Raw genomic sequence first — 21,951 nt, forward strand, 5'->3', positions numbered from 1 at the left:
GACGCCTGATCAATGTTAGCATGGAGTGAGCTGAAGTGCATGGCGCTGAAGATTTGAATCTTTGAAATGCGCTGAGGTCTGACATATCAGGCAGAATGGTTTGCCATCACGTTCAACAAAAAATAGAAACTTTCCCACTCTGATTAAAACGTCCTGTGTTCATCTACGTATTTTCGTTTTGCTGTGCATCTTTTCCCTGCCATTTCGAGAGCCCAATTGACACTCATAGTTTAAAGAAATGTGTTTGCCCATCCTACTTTGTGGAATTTCACCACATGCGCTTTTGACCAAAATACCAAATTGAACTCAAGTGAAGCCAACACGCACAACCCCCCCCCCCACACACACACACACAAATGTTGATATGAACATAAAAGAGCCGCATGCGGTTCGGGAGTTGCGGCTTGGCCAAACCTGTACTATACAACTTTATTTGTATAAAATTTTCACAACAGCTGTCACACAAACAAAGCGGGAAAAACCGAAGACGTGCGTGTTCCGCCCACGCTGGATTTATTTGCACCTTTGAAAAGACACCGTATTGCCGCAGATGTGGCAAAGAGTACTTTTGGGCATCTGAGACGGAAGGATGTCCAAAGCATCACGTCACCTGCTCTGGTAGGCATGGTGGTGGGACGTTGAGGTCAACCGCTTTGGGGTTGGCTGACTCTTTGATCGCAGGATGCCACACACTTGAAGACAGAAGCAGAAAAGCAGAGCTAAATGCAAAATGTACTCACCGGTGACTCCAATTTTTTTCCCCCCTGAAGAAACAGCTGGACGGGTGGCCCCGGCTGGCCAGTGGGACTCTTGTTATTCTGACCCTTTTTAGTGCGCGTTTGGGGCAACAACCGTTTTTTGTGGCGCTCTCTTCTGGTTCAAAAGTGCCCTGCATGTGAATTTGCTTTTCCTGCCTTCTGATTGGATGAGCGCCGGTGTGACGCGGTGCCTCTGTCACCGTGGCGGGGGGTATACGTTGGCATCGGAGCATCTGCCAACGTCTGAGACCGGCTGGCAGTGTATCGGAGGTGTCGAGTGCGGTGCCGCTGGAGCTCACTCACCAGCTGGTGTTAGGGCCACAGAATGAAGGCCAAGGAGAAGAATAGAAAGAGAAACAGAAACTTCTCCTCCAATTGTTTGATTTGTCTCTTCTGAGCTTCGATGAATTCTTTCAGCTCTTTGTTCCTCTAGGACGGACAAATGGAAAGTGGCATTCAAAAGCCAGTAAGCGTGCAAGTAAGTGCCGGGCTGGCTTTGGGCCCTTACCTGTTGCGCGCTGTGCAGCAGATCCATTCTCTCTTGGAGGATGCAAGCGTCGCGCTCCCTCAACTCGCACATCAGGGCTCGCTTCCATTGGTCCACGGCGCTCCTAAGCTCTTCTCTCTGATCCGCCGTCAGCACGTCATTCACGCCAGCGTGGCTGGCTTTTTCGCCGTCCGTGGCGGGGCAGTCCCGCTGCGGTAGCGCCTCGTACAACATGGCCTCCAGCTCCAGGATCCTCTGGGCCGCAATCCTCGTCCATCAGTGGTCCGGCGGGAGATTTGAGGGCGGCTTACCTTATGAGCCTGGTCCATGGAACACTTCCTGAAGTCCAACTCTTCATCCAGGTAGCCCTTCTGCTTGCAGAACATATCCTAGCACAGCTCAAGGTCAGAATTGTTGGGGCACATTGCCGGAGTTCCCCTTGGCTGATGTCGCGTGTCTGTCTACCTTCTCACTTTCAATGTCCAACATCTTCTGTTGAAGTGCTGACTTGGTCACTTTGATGTATTCTAACCACTGAGGAAAGGCTGCTGTCACATAAGCAGAATGCGAGAGCGTGCGTGGACGTGCGCGTTACCTTCTCGGCTAGGGTGAGAAGGGTCCTGGCGTGAATCACGACCACCTGCTCCTCGTTGGTGAGATTCTGCAAGAGCCCAAAGGCACAGCGTCAACAAGCTTCTTTCAGCGCAAAGCCTTCCAAAAGTCACATTTGAGCCGCCGAGTCTCGTGGAGTGCGAACATAAGGAGTTCGACATACACTTACGGCGTTATAGCCCAGGATGTCCAGCTTCTTCATCAGATCACTGATGACGATGTCCGGGGGAAAGGCGCAAGGAGCAATGTAAGGTGTTCTGGGACCTCGGGTTAAGGTTAGGGTTGCGAGGGACGCCTTACGTACGCTCACGCCCTCGGCCTCGCAGTAGATCTGCAAAGGGCTGAGGCCGTCTGGGAAACGGACTTGCAGAAACTTCAAGACGGGGGAGCGCCACTCCCTCTCCTGAAAGGCAGAGGCATGCATCCGTCCGTCCGTCCGTCCGTCCGTCCGTCACATCTCTGGCCTCAACACGCTTGTGCGAGTCTTCCCACCTCCAGCTCCAGGATGCGGAACTCAAGCAGTTCGTTTTGGTCTCGGATATCCTGGATGTGCTCTTTCAGACGCGCTTCTTCCGCCTCCATCCGCCTGACCTGAAAAGACAGTCAGACCTCATCTGCGGGGCTTCCCGACAGGTGTGACGCCAAGCGACTCCGCCCAGCGCCTTTCTTTCCGTCACCTTTTCGGCCAACTGCTGATTGCTCTGACGCAGCAGCTGCTTCTCCTCCACCCACTTGACATTCTAGAAGAGACAAACGCGTGGACAGCTTTGGAATGTTGTGTCATTTTCATCCACAAATTCTTTGGTTGACTGGAAAATGACATTTGCTTTTCTCCGCATTTTCCCAGCCACGTTCGGGGGGGGGGGGGGGGTTGGTCCAGTAATGCCAGACGGATGAGTGACTGAAGAATGTAGCTATTTTGTCTGAGAAAAAGGTGTGCTCATTGATGAGCTTACCTGTCCTTGTTGCTTCAGCGCTGACTCCAGATCTGCTACTCTGCTTTGATAGTGACCCATTTCTACCATCAGCTTTTCTCTGGTCTGAAAGGAGGAGGAGGGAGGCTCCTCCTCCTCCTTTCAGACCAGAGAACACCCGAGGCTGGGTGAGAACGGGGAGGCTGCGACCCGGCCGGGGGTTGCGGGAAGGGGCGCCACCTTGATCTCCTTCTCGGCGTCGTAGTCCCCTTTCGCTGGTCTGGGCTAGCAGAGCGTAGGCTCGTTGCAGCGCTTGATATTCTTGCGTCAGCTGGCGGTAGCGAAGCTCCGCCTCTTCATGCACACACCAATGCAACACAGCACTAGTACCAGAATCAGTCAGACCGGCGACAAAGCACCCGCGACGCAAAGACGAGTCCGATACCAGGCTGAAGAGGAATGTTTGGTGCCAATACGCTGGCAGAAATGGCGGGCTACCTCTTCGGGTTCCATGTCGGGGGTTCTGTCGGTGTGAAAAGACAAGGACGATCCGTCCGAGTCCACCAACACGTCTTCGTCGTAGCCGTAAAATGTTTCGATGACCTGCGGGCGCGGAAGCAAACATCTCTCTGAACAAACTGAAGCGACACCTCACGATGAATCGACGAGAGGAACGATAGCGAGAAAAAGGCCATTTCATCTTGCGCAACACCAAGCAGCCGCAAACAAACAGACTCACCTTGCAGGACCTCACGCTTTGTTCCTCCTCAGAGATTCTCGACGTCGGTATCGTAGCAGCAAATCTCTCTCCTGTCGACACAAATAATCCGCCTTTGAGATTCTTTGGATGCAAAGGGAACGAACGGCTCCGGCGCAGAAACAAACGCGACTCACAATGACATTTCTGACATGAGCTCCTGTCTCCAGAGCCTGAAAAACACGTCACCGGCGATGATTGGAGGGACGCTCGTCTTTTCCAAAAGTGACAACTACAGGGTGTGTCAGGGTTTTCCAGATTATCTTTATCGTATCATTGTGTTGCTTTGACTTTGACTGCGACCTGTAATAAATAATATTATTTATCCCTTATTTATCCCTATCGCTTATCCCTTCCTACACAAAGTCGTAAAACACCCCTTGCTATGTTTTGACTAGAGGTCAAGGGCTTCCTCTATTCAATCCACTCTTACACCCACCCTGTTTCTCTTAATTAAAATGCTCGTGCAGGAGCCGAGAGTCAGACTTCATTCGTACAACGGATGGACTCTCCACCTGCAGGTGTCCAAAAGAACTTACTTGTCTCCCGTGTGGTTCTTGCAAAATAAGTTGGAGCGAGCGCAACTCTAACAGGGTGCATTTTGCCACTAGCTGCCTACGGACAATGACGTCGCGCTCGCGGCTCATGGTTGACGGGCTGAGCAGCCGGGCAAGTCCGTCGTTTTCAGCGCACAGCGAGTGGCAAAGGCGCTGACAAAACGGGAGCTTTGAGCTGCTGAAAACGGCAAAACAAGTCTAAAGCGTGTTCAAACGCGTGCGCACAATGCTCCTGCTTGAAAGGTCGGAATTTAAGGGGCCAATTTTTTGGATGGCGGCCGCCGGCCAAGCTTTGGACGGAAAAGGTTTCCTGGCGACAGCGAGCGAGCGCGGCGCTGCCGTACGTGCACCGAGTCGCCTGCCTGAAGACCTTGGACAAGTCGTCGATGATGTGCCGCTGCTCCACAACTTGAAGGAACTCCATTTCACCGTCCTGCTGGCCGCAACCGCGGTCCAGGTCATTGAGCGAACTAGGCCTTCTCTGTGGAACACAAATGCAGTGGACTCTGTTGGCACGCCGCCGTTGTCCGCGTCGACTTACCAAGCTTGCCATCTCCTCGTTCTCCTGGGTGACAAAGCGCACTTTGTTTTCAAGGCGACACAGCACCAGCGAGAGTTCTTCATTCTTCCTGCTCAGGCGTTTGTTTTTGTACAGGAGTGGCAGAAACTGGCTTTCTGTTTCTCTCAGTCGCTTTAGCTGCAAGCATGAAGTGCGGGATGTGAAAGACGCACAACACGCGGGCCAGAACGTATCCATTCCTTTTGCATCGGTTTGAACGGAATCGTGGCTTTGGCTCCCAATAAAAGACATCTACCAGGCAACCGACTCGCCGCGCCGCTCAACTAATAAGCAAGCGCAATGGGTGCCTCGCTGGATGGCGCGCATCAAACGTAGCGCAAACCTTCAAGCGTGCCGTCAATAAATTACCAGTTCATTGCGCTCTTCAGAAAGCAGGGCGTTTCGATCCTCCAGTTTCCTGATGACTGCGCTGAGCTCAGCGATTTTCAGATGAAACCGTCGCGTGTCCCGATCCTCCTGAGACTGAAAACGCCCCGCAACACACACACACAAGCACTCGTTCAAAGTTCAAAACTGTTTTTGTGCTACCTTCCTCCAGCAACGAACTAAGTCATGCGTACTGCAAGTGTGTGATGAGGTGGCTTACGCAATGAAGAGGATTGCTAGTAGCGGCGTTGACCCCACTTCCAGGGTAGTTTAGGCCCGCCCTTTGGGAATCCCTCAGGGCAGCGATCTGCTGCTCGGCAGCCTGAGTCTGCAGCTGAAGGCGGTGGACGTGGCCGGCCCCAGGGCTTCATCCAAAACACTAACCGCTCTGTCTTTCAGCTTGATCTCATCCGTCTGGATGTACAAACGGGGAGCGCTCAGGCAGGCGGGCAAACTCATTTGCCAGAATTGTGACAAAAACAAAGAGAGCAACCGGCCAATTTTTTTCTGGAATCGACTAGAACACCTTTGCTGTGACAAAAGCGAAGCGAGCAACCGGACATTTTCTTCTTGTGAAATAGAATAGAATAGAATGCCTTAGGTGTCATTGCACTGCAGGTATACAACGAAATTGGGAACATAGCCACGCACCGCGCATCTGATCAGTCCTACCAGTCGGCGGATCTCCCTCTCGCAGTCTCTCTTGGTTCGGCTCAGCTCCTCCCGATGCTGGTGATGAGCCGATCGGAGCTCGGCCGCTCGGGACTGCCAGGCCTGCTGGGCCGCTGCCAGGGCTTCTTCCGCGCTCCTGGTGGAGGCGACACCGCTCGGTCTCCCGACACCGCCGCGTCTCCTCCACCTCCGCCAGCAAAGCGCCCCCCCTCCTCACCTGAGCAGACATTGCGCCACACCGGGCCGTTGAGACCGCAACGGAGCGCCGCGACGCTTACTGGGGACAAGCTACACAATACGGTAGCGGCCGCATCGAAGCCCGACGTGGCGTGCGGATAGTCAGACACGGATAGAGCGGATCACCTTGTCCATGGAGCCGTCCCTCAGGCTGAGGACCAAGGCATTCAGTCGCTGGATCTCTCCATCTTTGATTTTGATCACTCTCATCAGCTCCATTTCATGCTGCCGCAGTAATGTCTCCCTGGTAATGGCTAACTCTTTCTGCTTCTCCTCATGGAGTTTGCTTTTGAGTTCCGTCATGGCGGCGGTGGCACGGTGGTGCTCCGCCCGCAGGTCCTGACTTCTCTCTCTCTCCAGACAGCTGACCTGACATGACTTAGACTTAGACAAACTTTATTGTCATCTTGTCTGCACATGGTGCATACAAAACGAAATTCCGTTGCATACGTCTTACAACAAAGTAGTGATATTGCAGTTGAATAGAAGTAACATATCCTATGAAAATATATATATATACATATATACTATATATATATATATATATATATATATTAAAAATAAGTATAAAGTGCAGCAGTGATAATTATGCAATAGTGCAAGTAGGCAAAACAGTATTCAAGAGTGTGCAGAGGAATGCTAAACCATGTATTAAACTTCTATTTAAAGGGTTTATACAAGTTCAGTAAAGTTGGTAGTGCGAGATAGTGCAAGATAGAGGTCCGTAGTGTCATAAAGTACAGTTCTGTGAATGTGTGATGCAGAGTTCAGTTTAGAGCTCAACAGTTCTAGTGTTCAACAGTCTGATGACAGCAGGGAAAAAGCTGTTGCAGAACCTGGTGGACCTGCAGCGGATGCTGCAAACCTCTTCCCAGAGGGCAGCAGGGAGAACAGTCCATGGTGGGGGTGTGATGGGTCATTGATGATGTTACGGGCACGGGACATGCAGCGCTGAGATGAAATGTCCTGAATGGAGGGAAGAGGAGCCCCTATGATCCTCTCTGCTGTCCTCACCACTCTCCTCACGTTCTTCCAATCGGAGGCGGTGCAGCCTCCACACCACACAGAGAGACAGCTTGTCAGAATGCTCTCTATGGTGCTCCTGTAGAACGTCCTCATGATGGGTGGGGGCAGGTGGGCTCTCCTCATCCTCCGCAGGAAGTACAAGCGCTTCTGTGCCCTCTTGACCAGTGCCGTAGTGTTCATAGTCCAGGTGAGGTCTTCTGTGATGTGGACCCCCAGGAATTTGGTGGTGCTGACCACCTCCACAGCTGAGCTGTTGATGATCAGTGGAGCGTGGTGAGGCTGTTTTTTCCTGAAGTCGACGATGATCTCCTTCATCTTCTCCTCATTCAGGATCAGGCTGTTTTCTCTGCACCAGCCCACCAGCTGCTCCACCTCCTCTCTGTAGTCCAGGTCGTTGTTGTCTCTGATGAGCCCCACCACCGTTGTGTCGTCTGCTGACTTCACGATGTGATTGGTGGTGAACCTGAGGACGCAGTCGTGTGTCATCAGGGTGCACAGCAGGGGGCTCAGGACGCAGCCCTGAAGGGAGCCTGTGCTGAGGGTGATGACATCAGAGGTGTTCTGTCCGACCCGGACTGACTGAGGTCTGTTGGTGAGGAAGTCTAGCAGCCAGTTGCGAAGGGGGGTGTTGAAGCCCAGGTGTTCCAATTTTCCTACCAGATGCTGTGGGATGATGGTGTTAAACGCTGAGCTGAAGTCCAGGAACAGCCTCCGCACATGGGTGTTCTTCTCCTCCAGGTGAGCCAGGCTCAGGTGAAGAACGGAGGAGATGGCGTCCTGAGTGGAGCGGTTTTGCCGGTCGGCAAACTGGAACGGGTCAAATAATAGGGGGAGTCTGGAAACGATGTGACCTTTAAGCAGCCTTTCGAAGCACTTCATCATAACCGGAGTCAGTGCAACAGGCCGGTAATCATTAAATGAGGTGATTTGAGGTTTCTTCGGCACCGGAATGATGGAGGCAGTCTTAAAGCACGCCGGCACTGTGGCTTGGCCCAGCGAGGTGTTAAAAATGTCTGTGATGACCCCAGCCAGATGACTTGCACATTCCCTGAACACACGCCCAGGAATGTTGTCGGGGCCAGGGGCCTTACAGGGGTTGACTCTCCTCAGGGTCTTCAACACATCGGCGGAGTCAAGGCAGAGTACCTCCTCTTCCTGATGGGGGACAGTTTTAACTGCTGGAGTGCCGTTTAGTGCCTCGAACCTCCCAAAGAAGTTATTTAGACCATTTAGAAAGTCAGCATCAACTACACCCACCGGGGGGGGGGGGAGGGTGAGTTGTAGTCTGTAATCGCCCGTATGCCTTGCCACATACTCCTGATGTTTTTGACGTCGTGGAAACGATCCTGAAATTTTCGACTGCGGTCTCGCTTCGCTATCCTGATGGCACGGTTCAAGTTGGCTCTCGCTGTCCTCAGTGTCTCCTTGTCGCCAGACTTGAAGGCAGAGTTCCGCGCTCGTAGCGTTTGACGTACCTCCTCAGTCATCCAGGGTCGTTGGTTGCCCCGGGTGATGATATTCTTAGTGGTGCTGACGTCCTCGGTGCATTTGTTGATGTAGGCTGACACAGTCATGGCACACGCATGTCTAATCTACATCGGGAAAACTGGGAGGGAGGGAGGCAGGCAGGGAGGCAGGCAGGGAGGCAGGCAGGGAGGCAGGCAGTGTCTGTCTGTTGAGGTTTTCACCTTGTTCTTCTCCTGCTGAAGTTCTAACTGGACGTCCATCAGTTTGGTTCTCAGCTCGTCATTGGCGGCCTGAAGGGCGTCCGTTCGCTCCGCCTTGGCCCGCCCTGCCGGAGCTCGTTTGGACATCTCTTACTCGAGCCTCGCCCGGTCGTCAGTCAGAGATCACAACATTTGTACCTGGAGAGCACAAACGCAGCGCTGTTTTCCACTGGCTTCGAACTCAACTTCAATCGGTACCGTAACTTACAACATCATAAACATAGAACTAGCTTGACTTATTCATTGAATAAATGCATTTGGTTCTTCAAAACTGCATCACGCAACATAGCGTGACCGAGACGGCCGTTATCCACCTGCGTGAAGTTATTTGGTGAAATGAATGAGATGTTTAAGACACCATCGTTCTGTCTCTATGTAGATGAAGGTAAATAATCGATTGCTGAAGGTCCAAAGGTGTTGTGATAAACAAATAAACATATTAGTGATTAGTGACATATTTGTGATAAACATATTAGGCAGGATAATCACATATGTTAACGTGACTGCCCACACTGTATTTATTTATGGTTATTTGTTAAATCGAGTACTGTTAGACATGAAATAGGAAGTGTTTAACATAAATGGAAGACGAAAGGGGTACTCACCATTGTAGCTCCTGCTGGTCAATGATACGAGCCTCTTCTTGCAGTGGAAAACATACAGCCAACAAACACCGTGGAACCTAAAGGAATGAAATTAAACATTAACATTTAGCCTCAACCAACATTCACAGATACAACGCAACGCAAACTACACAAACGTAAATCTTTTTAAACACAATGAGTTGTACTTACCGTGTACGCTCTAGACGGTCCACTTGCAAGCGGAAAATAAAGATATTTCTGTTGATAATCGTCGTGTTTGTATCCGGTGTCTCGCTCAAGGCCATTGCGCCCACAGATTTGAATTTTGGCGAGAGTTCAGCCTATTGACGTCATTTCCGCGGTGTAATACCCGCATATCTGAAACGGCAAAGTTAAGAGTAGAGTTAAATAAAGTTTTTAGTCAACGCAATAATTTACAACCGTTGACCAGTCGAAATAATCGTCGAAATTTGGCGTCTGTGGCTGGAAGCAGACGCCGAGTTCGACATTCCTCCCAAACGCCACACTCCCTCGCTTTTCAGGGCTAAAAAAAAACAGTTGTAATTACCTTGTACGCTCTAGACGGTCAAGTTGCAAGCTGAAAACAAAAATATTTGCCTTGTTAGTCATCGTGTTACGAACAGCTGTGTCTTGTTTGCCAGAACTGCCGCTTTCCTACTTCCTGTTGCAAGCCACGCCCACGGATTATAAATTTGCCGTGAGTTCCGCCTATTGACGTCATGTCCGCGTCACATGACTGCGACGTAATATTATCTAAAACTGTTTGTGCGGTATTGTGTTGTTCTGTGCGGTATTGTGTTATTCTGTGCGGCGTCGTGTTGTTCTGTGCGGCGTCGTGTTGTTCAGTGCGACGTCGTGTTGTTCAGTGCGGCATGGTGTTGTTCAGTGCGGCATGGTGTTGTTCAGTGCGGCATGGTGTTGTTCAGTGCGGCATAATGTTGTTCAGTGCGGCATAATGTTGTTCAGTGCGGCATGGTGTTGTTCAGTGCGGCATGGTGTTGTTCAGTGCGGCATGGTGTTGTTCAGTGCGGCATAATGTTGTTCAGTGCGCCATAATGTTGTTCAGTGCGGCATGGTGTTGTTCAGTGCGGGATGGTGTTGTTCAGTGCAGGATGGTGTTGTTCAGTGCGGCATGGTATTGTTCAATGCGAAATGGTGTTGTTCAGTGCGGGATGGTGTTGTTCAGTGCGGCATGGTGTTGTTCAGTGCGGCATAATGTTGTTCAGTGCGGCATGGTGTTGTTCAGTGCGGCATGGTGTTGTTCAGTGCGGCATGGTGTTGTTCAGTGCGGCATGGTGTTGTTCAGTGCGGAATGGTGTTGTTCAGTGCGGCATGGTGTTGTTCAGTCCGGGATGGTGTTGTTCAATGCGGGATCGTGTTGTTCAGTGCGGGGTGGTGTTGTTCAGTGCGGGATGGTGTTGTTCAGTGCGGCATGGTGTTGTTCAATGCGGCATAGTGTTGTTCAGTGCGGGATGGTGTTGTTCATTGCGGCATGGTGTTGTTCAGTGCGGCATGGTGTTGTTCAGTGCGGCATGGTGTTGTTCAGTGCGGCATGGTGTTGTTCAGTGCGGCATAATGTTGTTCAGTGCGGCATGGTGTTGTTCAGTGTGGAAAGGTGTTGTTCAGTGCAGGATGGTGTTGTTCAGTGCGGCATGGTGTTGTTCAATGCAGGATCGTGTTGTTCAGTGCAGCATGGTGTTGTTCAGTGCGGCATGGTGTTGTTCAATGCGGCATGGTGTTGTTCACTGCGGGATAGTGTTGTTCAATGCGGGATCGTGTTGTTCAGTGCGGCATAATGTTGTTCAGTGCGGCATGGTGTTGTTCAGTGCGGCATGGTGTTGTTCAGTGCGACATAATGTTGTTCAGTGCGGCATAATGTTGTTCAGTGCGGCATAATGTTGTTCAGTGCGGCATGGTGTTGTTCAGTGCGGCATGGTGTTGTTCAGTGCGGCATGGTGTTGTTCAGTGCAGGATGGTGTTGTTCAGTGCGGCATGGTGTTGTTCAATGCGGCATGGTGTTGTTCAGTGCGGGATGGTGTTGTTCAGTGCAGGATGGTGTTGTTCAGTGCGGCATGGTGTTGTTCAGTGCGGAATGGTGTTGTTCAGTGCGGCATGGTGTTGTTCAGTGCGGCATGGTGTTGTTCAGTGCAGGATGGTGTTGTTCAGTGCGGGATCGTGTTGTTCAGTGCGGCATGGTGTTGTTCAGTGCGGCATGGTGTTGTTCAGTGCGGCATAATGTTGTTCAGTGCGGCATGGTGTTGTTCAGTGCGGCATGGTGTTGTTCAGTGCGGCATGGTGTTGTTCAGTGCGGCATGGTGTTGTTCAGTGCGGCATAATGTTGTCCAGTGCGCCATAATGTTGTTCAGTGCGGCATGGTGTTGTTTAGTGCGGGATGGTGTTGTTCAGTGCAGGATGGTGTTGTTCAGTGCGGCATGGTGTTGTTCAATGCGGCATGGTGTTGTTCAGTGCGGGATGGTGTTGTTCAGTGCGGCATGGTGTTGTTCAGTGCGGCATAATGTTGTTCAGTGCGGCATGGTGTTGTTCAGTGCGGCATGGTGTTGTTCAGTGCGGCATGGTGTTGTTCAGTGCGGCATGGTGTTGTTCAGTGCGGAATGGTGTTGTTCAGTGCGGCATGGTGTTGTTCAGTGCGGGATGGTGTTGTTCAATGCGGGATCGTGTTGTTCAGTGCGGGGTGGTGTTGTTCAGTGCAGGATGGTGTTGTTCAGTGCAGGATGGTGTTGTTCAGTGCGGCATGGTGTTGTTCAATGCAGGATCGTGTTGTTCAGTGCAGCATAATGTTGTTCAGTGCAGCATGGTGTTGTTCAGTGCGGCATGGTGTTGTTCAATGCGGCATGGTGTTGTTCAGTGCGGGATGGTGTTGTTCAGTGCGGCATGGTGTTTTTTAGTGCGGCATAATGTTGTTCAGTGCGGCATGGTGTTGTTCAGTGCGGCATGGTGTTGTTCAGTGCAGGATGGTGTTGTTCAGTGCGGCATGGTGTTGTTCAATGCAGGATCGTGTTGTTCAGTGCAGCATAATGTTGTTCAGTGCAGCATGGTGTTGTTCAGTGCGGCATGGTGTTGTTCAATGCGGCATGGTGTTGTTCACTGCGGGATGGTGTTGTTCAATGCGGGATCGTGTTGTTCAGTGCGGCATAATGTTGTTCAGTGCGGCATAATGTTGTTCAGTGCGGCATGGTGTTGTTCAGTGCGGCATGGTGTTGTTCAGTGCGGCATGGTGTTGTTCAGTGCAGGATGGTGTTGTTCAGTGCGGCATGGTGTTGTTTAATGCGGCATGGTGTTGTTCAGTGCGGGATGGTGTTGTTCAGTGCAGGATGGTGTCGTTCAGTGCGGCATGGTGTTGTTCAGTGCGGCATGGTGTTGTTCAGTGCGGCATGGTGTTGTTCAGTGCGGAATGGTGTTGTTCAGTGCAGGATGGTGTTGTTCAATGCGGGATCGTGTTGTTCAGTGCGGCATGGTGTTGTTCAGTGCGGCATGGTGTTGTTCAGTGCGGCATAATGTTGTTCAGTGCGGCATGGTGTTGTTCAGTGCGGCATGGTGTTGTTCAGTGCGGCATGGTGTTGTTCAGTGCGGCATGGTGTTGTTCAGTGCGGCATGGTGTTGTTCAGTGCGGCATAATGTTGTCCAGTGCGCCATAATGTTGTTCAGTGCGGCATGGTGTTGTTTAGTGCGGGATGGTGTTGTTCAGTGCAGGATGGTGTTGTTCAGTGCGGCATGGTGTTGTTCAATGCGGCATGGTGTTGTTCAGTGCGGGATGGTGTTGTTCAGTGCGGCATGGTGTTGTTCAGTGCGGCATAATGTTGTTCAGTGCGGCATGGTGTTGTTCAGTGCGGCATGGTGTTGTTCAGTGCGGCATGGTGTTGTTCAGTGCGGCATGGTGTTGTTCAGTGCGGAATGGTGTTGTTCAGTGCGGCATGGTGTTGTTCAGTGCGGGATGGTGTTCAATGCGGGATCGTGTTGTTCAGTGCGGGGTGGTGTTGTTCAGTGCAGGATGGTGTTGTTCAGTGCAGGATGGTGTTGTTCAGTGCGGCATGGTGTTGTTCAATGCAGGATCGTGTTGTTCAGTGCAGCATAATGTTGTTCAGTGCAGCATGGTGTTGTTCAGTGCGGCATGGTGTTGTTCAATGCGGCATGGTGTTGTTCAGTGCGGGATGGTGTTGTTCAGTGCGGCATGGTGTTTTTCAGTGCGGCATAATGTTGTTCAGTGCGGCATGGTGTTGTTCAGTGCGGCATGGTGTTGTTCAGTGCGACATAATGTTGTTCAGTGCGGCATAATGTTGTTCAGTGCGGCATGGTGTTGTTCAGTGCGGCATGGTGTTGTTCAGTGCGGCATGGTGTTGTTCAGTGCGGCATGGTGTTGTTCAGTGCAGGATGGTGTTGTTCAGTGCAGGATGGTGTTGTTCAATGCGGCATGGTGTTGTTCAGTGCGGGATGGTGTTGTTCAGTGCAGGATGGTGTTGTTCAGTGCGGCATGGTGTTGTTCAGTGCGGAATGGTGTTGTTCAGTGCGGCATGGTGTTGTTCAGTGCGGCATGGTGTTGTTCAGTGCAGGATGGTGTTGTTCAATGCGGGATGGTGTTGTTCAGTGCGGGATGGTGTTGTTCAGTGCAGGATGGTGTTGTTCAGTGCGGCATGGTGTTGTTCAATGCGGCATGGTGTTGTTCAGTGCAGGATGGTGTTGTTCAGTGCGGCATGGTGTTGTTCAATGCGGCATGGTGTTGTTCAATGCGGCATGGTGTTGTTCAGTGCGGCATGGTGTTGTTCAGTGCGGCATGGTGTTGTTCAGTGCAGCGTAATGTTGTTCAGTGCGGCATGGTGTTGTTCAGTGCGGAATGGTGTTGTTCAGTGCGGCATGGTGTTGTTCAGTGCAGGATGGTGTTGTTCAGTGCGGCATGGTGTTGCTCAGTGCGGCATGGTGTTGTTCAGTGCGGGATGGTGTTGTTCATTGCGGCATGGTGTTGTTCAGTGCGGCATGGTGTTGTTCAGTGCGGCATGGTGTTGTTCAGTGCGGCATAATGTTGTTCAGTGCGCCATAATGTTGTTCAGTGCGGCATGGTGTTGTTCAGTGCGGGATGGTGTTGTTCAGTGCAGGATGGTGTTGTTCAGTGCGGCATGGTGTTGTTCAGTGCGGCATAATGTTGTTCAGTGCGGCATAATGTTGTTCAGTGCGGCATAATGTTGTTCAGTGCGGGATGGTGTTGTTCATTGCGGCATGGTGTTGTTCAGTGCGGCATGGTGTTGTTCAGTGCGGCATGGTGTTGTTCAGTGCGGGATGGTGTTGTTCAGTGCAGGATGGTGTTGTTCAGTGCGGCATGGTGTTGTTCAGTGCGGCATGGTGTTGTTCATTTCGGCATAATGTTGTTCAGTGCGGCATAATGTTGTTTAGTGCGGCATGGTGTTGTTCAGTGCGGGATGGTGTTGTTCAGTGCGTTATAATGTTGTTCAGTGCGGCATGGTGTTGTTCAGTGCGGCATGGTGTTGTTCAGTGCGGCATGGTGTTGTTCAGTGCGGCAAAATGTTGTTCAGTGCAGCATAATGTTGTTCAGTGCGGCATGGTGTTGTTCAGTGCGGGATGGTGTTGTTCAGTGCGGGATGGTGTTGTTCAGTGCGGCATGGTGTTCAATGCGGAATGGTGTTGTTCAGTGCAGGATGGTGTTGTTCAGTGCGGCATGGTGTTGTTCAGTGCGGCATAATGTTGTTCAGTGCAGCATGGTGTTGTTCAGTGCGGCATGGTGTTGTTCAGTGCGGCATGGTGTTGTTCAGTGCGGCATAATGTTGTTCAGTGCGGCATGGTGTTGTTCAGTGCGGCATGGTGTTGTTCAGTGCGGCATAATGTTCAGTGCGGCATAATGTTGTTCAGTGCGGCATGGTGTTGTTCAGTGCGGGATGGTGTTGTTCAGTGCAGGATGGTGTTGTTCAGTGCGGCATGGTGTTCAGTGCGGGATGGTGTCTTTCAGTGCGGCATGGTGTCGTTCAGTGCGGCATGGTGTCTTTCAGTGCGGCATGGTGTCGTTCAGTGAGGCATGGTGTTGTTCAGTGCGGCATGGTGTTGTTTAGTGCGGCATGGTGTTGTTCAGTGCGGGATGGTGTTGTTCAGTGTGGCATGGTGTTCAGTGCGGCATGGTGTTGTTCAGTGCGGTATCGTGTTGTTCAGTGCGGTATCGTGTTTCTCAGTGCGGTATCGTGTTGTTCAGTGCAGTATCGTTGTGTTGTTCGTATTGTGTTTAACACTTAGCCTCTAACACTTAGCCTCTAACACTTAGCCTCTAGCATCTAGAAGGTAAATAAATAGGAAGGAAGGACTCACCGGTGACGTCTTCGCCCACGTCCAAGCGTTGTACTTTGTATTTTCATCCTTCTGACAGTGGAAAACATAGCCAACAAACACCGTGGAACCTAAACGAATGAAAGAAAACTATCATTTGGCCACAACCAACATTCACAGATACAACACAATGTGACGTGCGGGGTTGAGGTTAAAGGTTGAGTGAAGGGCCCTCGTTTTAAACTACTTTTTTGAAAAGGATTGGGAACAAGTAAGACGTATTTAATTTATTTAATGGGAAGTAGTAAGAGCTATTGAATTTAATCTATGTATTATATTCTATTGTATTGTATTCTGTTGTATTCTTTTGGATTGTATTCACACTAACCCCACTAAAATTTCAGCCCACAAAAACTCGCCTCTGGCGCCTAGCCTCTGGCACTTAGCCTCTAACACTTAGCCTTTAACACTTAGCCTTTAACACTTAGCCTTTAACACTTAGCCTAGAAGGTGAATAAATAGGGTTAAAGGTTGAGTGAAGGGACCTCGTTTTAAACTACTTTTTTGTAAAGGAGTGGGAACAAGTAAGACGTATTTAATTTATTTAATGGGAAGTAGTAAGACTTATTAAATTTATTTAATCTACTTTTCTTCCCAGGCAAAATTTGATGTGCTGCAATTCCAAATTTCCAAAGTGAATGAAGGAATGAAGTCCTTTAAATTATGATTTTGTATAAATACTAGGCATTAACACAAAATCGACGGCACAAAATGGGCAGACTTTACTTGTTTGAAAAGGACTGGTTACAAGACAGACTTTTTTAATTTATTTAATGGGAAGAAGACTTATTTAGTTTAATTGATCTATTTTTGTTCCCTGGCAAAATTCGATTTGCTGCAATTCCAAATTTCCAAAGTGAATGAAGGAAAGAAGTCGTTTAAATTATGATTTTGTTTAAATACTAGGCATAGACACAAAATCTACGGCACAAAATGGGCAGACTTTACTTGTTTGAAGAGGACTGGTTACAAGACAGACTTTTCTGATTTATTTAATGGGAAGAAGACTTATTTAGTTTATTTAATCTATTTTTGTTCCCTGGCAAAATTGGATTTGCTGAAATTGTATTTTGCCAAATCTTGCCTTGAGACCTGATAGGAAGTATTAAACGCTTAGTTAAATCAATACAAGTTGGTAATAAGAGCGAGTAATGTTGGTTGAACCGATGAATGAAGGTTGAAAGCAATTTAAATTATGACTTTGTATAAATACTAGATATTAACAGAACATCTACTGCGCGAAATGGGCAGAGTTTACTTGTTTGAGAAGGAGTGGCTTATTCAAAACTAAGATTTATTTAATCTGTTTGTTCCCAGGCAAAATTGGATGTGATGCAATTCCAAATTTCACCACATGATGGTGCCCAATTTTGACTTCATAGGACATATTAAACACTTAGCTTGTTATTATGTTCAAGGTAATCAGATTTGTTTATTATTCTAATGGCCTCTTCAAAACTATTCTGGATTACTACTTTGGATCTATTCTACATTACTTGGCAACAACATACTCTGTAACAGATTAGGCAGTATAATCATATCTGTTAACTTGAGAGTGCCCACACTCAATCTACTTATCGTGATGTGTTAAATCAATTACTGTTAGACATTATTTGTCTGATAATCTACCAAATCTTTGAATTGAAGAATTTGTGATTTAATTAATAGCTTGTTGTTATGTTAAGGGTAATCAGACTTGTATATAATTCTAATGGCCTTCTTTTGAAAACTATTCTGAATTACAACTTTGGATCTTATATTACTTTGCAACAATCTACTCCGTGACAGATTAGGCAGTATAATCACATATGTTAACTTCAGTGCCCACACTGTATTTATTTATGGTTATTTGTTAAATCAAGTACTGTTAGACATGAAATAGGAAGTGTTTAACATAAATGTTATGGCTACTCACCATTGTAGCTCGCTCCTGGTCAATGATACGAGCCTCTTCTTGCAGTGGAAAACTTGCAGCCAACAAACACCGTGGAACCTAAAGGAATGAAATTAAACATTAACATTTCGCCTCGACCAATTTTCACACGTACAACGCAACGCGGCTACACTTCTGCTATTACAAACGTAAATCTCCTTAAACACAATGAGTGTTACTTACCGTGTACGCTCTAGACGGTCCAGTTGCAAGCAGAAAATAAAGATATTTCTGTTGATAATCGTCGCTGCTCAGTGGCTCACGGCCATCGCGCCAACAGATTTGAATTTTGGCGGAGGTTCGGGCAATTACGTCATATCCACGGCACATGACTGCGACGTAATACCCGCTTATCTGAAACGGCAGTTAAAAGTAGAGTTACATCAAGTTTTCTTGGAACCTAAACGAATGAAAGAAAACTATCATTTGGCCACAACCAACATTCACAGATACAACACAACGTGCGGGGTTGGGGTTAAAGATTGAGTGAAGGGCCCTCGTTTTAAACTACTGTTTTGAAAAGGAGTGGGAACAAGTAAGACGTATTTAATTTATTTAATGGGAAGTAGTAAGACTTATTAAATTTATTTAATCTACTTTTCTTCCCAGGCAAAATTTGATGTGCTGCAATTCCAAATTTCCAAAGTGAATGAAGGAATGAAGTCCTTTAAATTATGATTTTGTATAAATACTAGGCATTAACACAAAATCGACGGCACAAAATGGGCAGACTTTACTTGTTTGAAAAGGACTGGTTACAAGACAGACTTTTTTTAATTTATTTAATGGGAAGAAGACTTATTTAGTTTAATTGATCTATTTTTGTTCCCTGCCAAAATTCGATTTGCTGCAATTCCAAATTTCCAAAGTGAATGAAGGAAAGAAGTCGTTTAAATTATGATTTTGTTTAAATACTAGGCATAGACACAAAATCTACGGCACAAAATGGGCAGACTTTACTTGTTTGAAGAGGACTGGTTACAAGACAGACTTTTCTGATTTATTTAATGGGAAGAGGACTTATTTAGTTTATTTAATCTATTTTTGTTCCCTGGCAAAATTGGATTTGCTGAAATTGTATTTTGCCAAATCTCGATTTGAGACCTGATAGGAAGTATTAAACGCTTAGTTAAATCAATACAAGTTGGTAATAAGAGCGAGTAATGTTGGTTGAACCGATGAATGAAGGTTGAAAGCAATTTAAATTATGACTTTGTATAAATACTAGATATTAACAGAACATCTACTGCGCAAAATGGGCAGAGTTTACTTGTTTGAGAAGGAGTGGCTTATTCAAAACTAAGATTTATGTAATCTGTTTGTTCCCAGGCAAAATTGGATGTGATGCAATTCCAAATTTCACCACATGATGGTGCCCAATTTTGACTTCATAGGACATATTAAACACTTAGCTTGTTATTATGTTCAAGGTAATCAGATTTGTTTATCATTCTAATGGCCTCTTCAAAACTATTCTGGATTACTACTTTGGATCTATTCTACATTACTTGGCAACAACATACTCTGTAACAGATTAGGCAGTATAATCACATATGTTAACTTGAGAGTGCCCACACTCAATCTACTTATCGTGATGTGTTAAATCAATTACTGTTAGACATTATTTGTCTGATAATCTACCAAATCTTTGAATTGAAGAATTTGTGATTTAATTAATAGCTTGTTCAGGGTAATCAGACTTGTATATAATTCTAATGGCCTTCTTTTGAAAACTATTCTGAATTACAACTTTGGATCTTATATTACTTTGCAACAATCTACTCCGTGACAGATTAGGCAGTATAATCACATATGTTAACTTCAGTGCCCACACTGTATTTATTTATGGTTATTTGTTAAATCAAGTACTGTTAGACATGAAATAGGAAGTGTTTAACATAAATGTTATGGCTACTCACCATTGTAGCTCGCTCCTGGTCAATGATACGAGCCTCTTCTTGCAGTGGAAAACTTGCAGCCAACAAACACCGTGGAACCTAAAGGAATGAAATTAAACATTAACATTTCGCCTCGACCAATTTTCACACGTACAACGCAACGCGGCTACACTTCTGCTATTACAAACGTAAATCTCCTTAAACACAATGAGTGTTACTTACCGTGTACGCTCTAGACGGTCCAGTTGCAAGCAGAAAATAAAGATATTTCTGTTGATAATCGTCGCTGCTCAGTGGCTCACGGCCATCGCGCCAACAGATTTGAATTTTGGCGGAGGTTCGGGCAATTACGTCATATCCGCGGCATTTGACTGCGACGTAATACCCGCTTATCTGAAACGGCAGTTAAAAGTAGAGTTACATCAAGTTTTCTTGGAACCTAAACGAATGAAAGAAAACTATCATTTGGCCACAACCAACATTCACAGATACAACACAACGTGCGGGGTTGAGGTTAAAGATTGAGTGAAGGGCCCTCGTTTTAAACTACTGTTTTGAAAAGGAGTGGGAACAAGTAAGACGTATTTAATTTATTTAATGGGAAGTAGTAAGACTTATTAAATTTATTTAATCTACTTTTCTTCCCAGGCAAAATTTGATGTGCTGCAATTCCAAATTTCCAAAGTGAATGAAGGAATGAAGTCCTTTAAATTATGATTTTGTATAAATACTAGGCATTAACACAAAATCGACGGCACAAAATGGGCAGACTTTACTTGTTTGAAAAGGACTGGTTACAAGACAGACTTTTTTAATTTATTTAATGGGAAGAAGACTTATTTAGTTTAATTGATCTATTTTTGTTCCCTGGCAAAATTCGATTTGCTGCAATTCCAAATTTCCAAAGTGAATGAAGGAAAGAAGTCGTTTAAATTATGATTTTGTTTAAATACTAGGCATAGACACAAAATCTACGGCACAAAATGGGCAGACTTTACTTGTTTGAAGAGGACTGGTTACAAGACAGACTTTTCTGATTTATTTAATGGGAAGAGGACTTATTTAGTTTATTTAATCTATTTTTGTTCCCTGGCAAAATTGGATTTGCTGAAATTGTATTTTGCCAAATCTCGATTTGAGACCTGATAGGAAGTATTAAACGCTTAGTTAAATCAATACAAGTTGGTAATAAGAGCGAGTAATGTTGGTTGAACCGATGAATGAAGGTTGAAAGCAATTTAAATTATGACTTTGTATAAATACTAGATATTAACAGAACATCTACTGCGCAAAATGGGCAGAGTTTACTTGTTTGAGAAGGAGTGGCTTATTCAAAACTAAGATTTATGTAATCTGTTTGTTCCCAGGCAAAATTGGATGTGATGCAATTCCAAATTTCACCACATGATGGTGCCCAATTTTGACTTCATAGGACATATTAAACACTTAGCTTGTTATTATGTTCAAGGTAATCAGATTTGTTTATCATTCTAATGGCCTCTTCAAAACTATTCTGGATTACTACTTTGGATCTATTCTACATTACTTGGCAACAACATACTCTGTAACAGATTAGGCAGTATAATCACATATGTTAACTTGAGAGTGCCCACACTCAATCTACTTATCGTGATGTGTTAAATCAATTACTGTTAGACATTATTTGTCTGATAATCTACCAAATCTTTGAATTGAAGAATTTGTGATTTAATTAATAGCTTGTTCAGGGTAATCAGACTTGTATATAATTCTAATGGCCTTCTTTTGAAAACTATTCTGAATTACAACTTTGGATCTTATATTACTTTGCAACAATCTACTCCGTGACAGATTAGGCAGTATAATCACATATGTTAACTTCAGTGCCCACACTGTATTTATTTATGGTTATTTGTTAAATCAAGTACTGTTAGACATGAAATAGGAAGTGTTTAACATAAATGTTATGGCTACTCACCATTGTAGCTCGCTCCTGGTCAATGATATGAGCCTCTTCTTGCAGTGGAAAACTTGCAGCCAACAAACACCGTGGAACCTAAAGGAATGAAATTAAACATTAACATTTCGCCCGGACCAACATTCACACGTACAACGCAACGCGGCTACACTTCTGCTATTACAAACGTAAATCTCCTTAAACACAACGAGTGTTACTTACCGTGTACGCTCTAGGCAAAATTGGATGTGATGCAATTCCAAATCTATCTGAAACGGCAGTTAAAAGTAGAGTTACATCAAGTTTTCTTTTTTAATCAACACAATCATTTACAACCGTTGACCAGAAAGAATCGTCGAAATTCGACGTCCCCCACAAACGCCACGCTCACTCGCTTTTCAGGGCAACAAAAGTACTTCTTTTTAAAAACGATGAGTTGTACTTACCGTGTACGCTCTGGACGGTCCAGTTGCAAGCAGAAAATAAAAATATTTCTCTTGTTAGTCGTATGTTACCATCCGCTGTGTCTTTGTCAACATCGCCG

General features: G+C 46.7%; 2 long non-coding RNA genes across 2 annotated transcripts; both read right to left on the bottom strand.

Annotated features, from left to right (window-relative positions):
- Positions 1 to 6,192: 6,192 nt before the first annotated feature.
- On the bottom strand, positions 6,193 to 17,623 carry LOC148377498 (uncharacterized). Its single transcript, XR_015856669.1, has 7 exons — positions 17,556 to 17,623; positions 15,623 to 15,711; positions 9,846 to 9,875; positions 9,488 to 9,655; positions 9,299 to 9,375; positions 8,655 to 8,831; positions 6,193 to 6,309 (listed from the first exon to the last, which is right to left on the bottom strand). It is a non-coding gene; the product is annotated as an uncharacterized LOC148377498 (long non-coding RNA).
- Positions 17,624 to 19,755: 2,132 nt separating this feature from the next.
- On the bottom strand, positions 19,756 to 21,951 carry LOC148377499 (uncharacterized). The gene is made up of 4 exons (XR_015856667.1): positions 21,854 to 21,951; positions 21,630 to 21,676; positions 21,429 to 21,506; positions 19,756 to 19,864 (listed from the first exon to the last, which is right to left on the bottom strand). It is a non-coding gene; the product is annotated as an uncharacterized LOC148377499 (long non-coding RNA).

The sequence above is a fragment of the Syngnathus floridae genome, unplaced genomic scaffold (assembly GCF_059516105.1).
Source record: "Syngnathus floridae isolate MCC-2025c unplaced genomic scaffold, RoL_Sflo_1.0 HiC_scaffold_144, whole genome shotgun sequence".
In the NCBI taxonomy this organism is placed as follows: Eukaryota; Metazoa; Chordata; class Actinopteri; order Syngnathiformes; family Syngnathidae; genus Syngnathus; species Syngnathus floridae.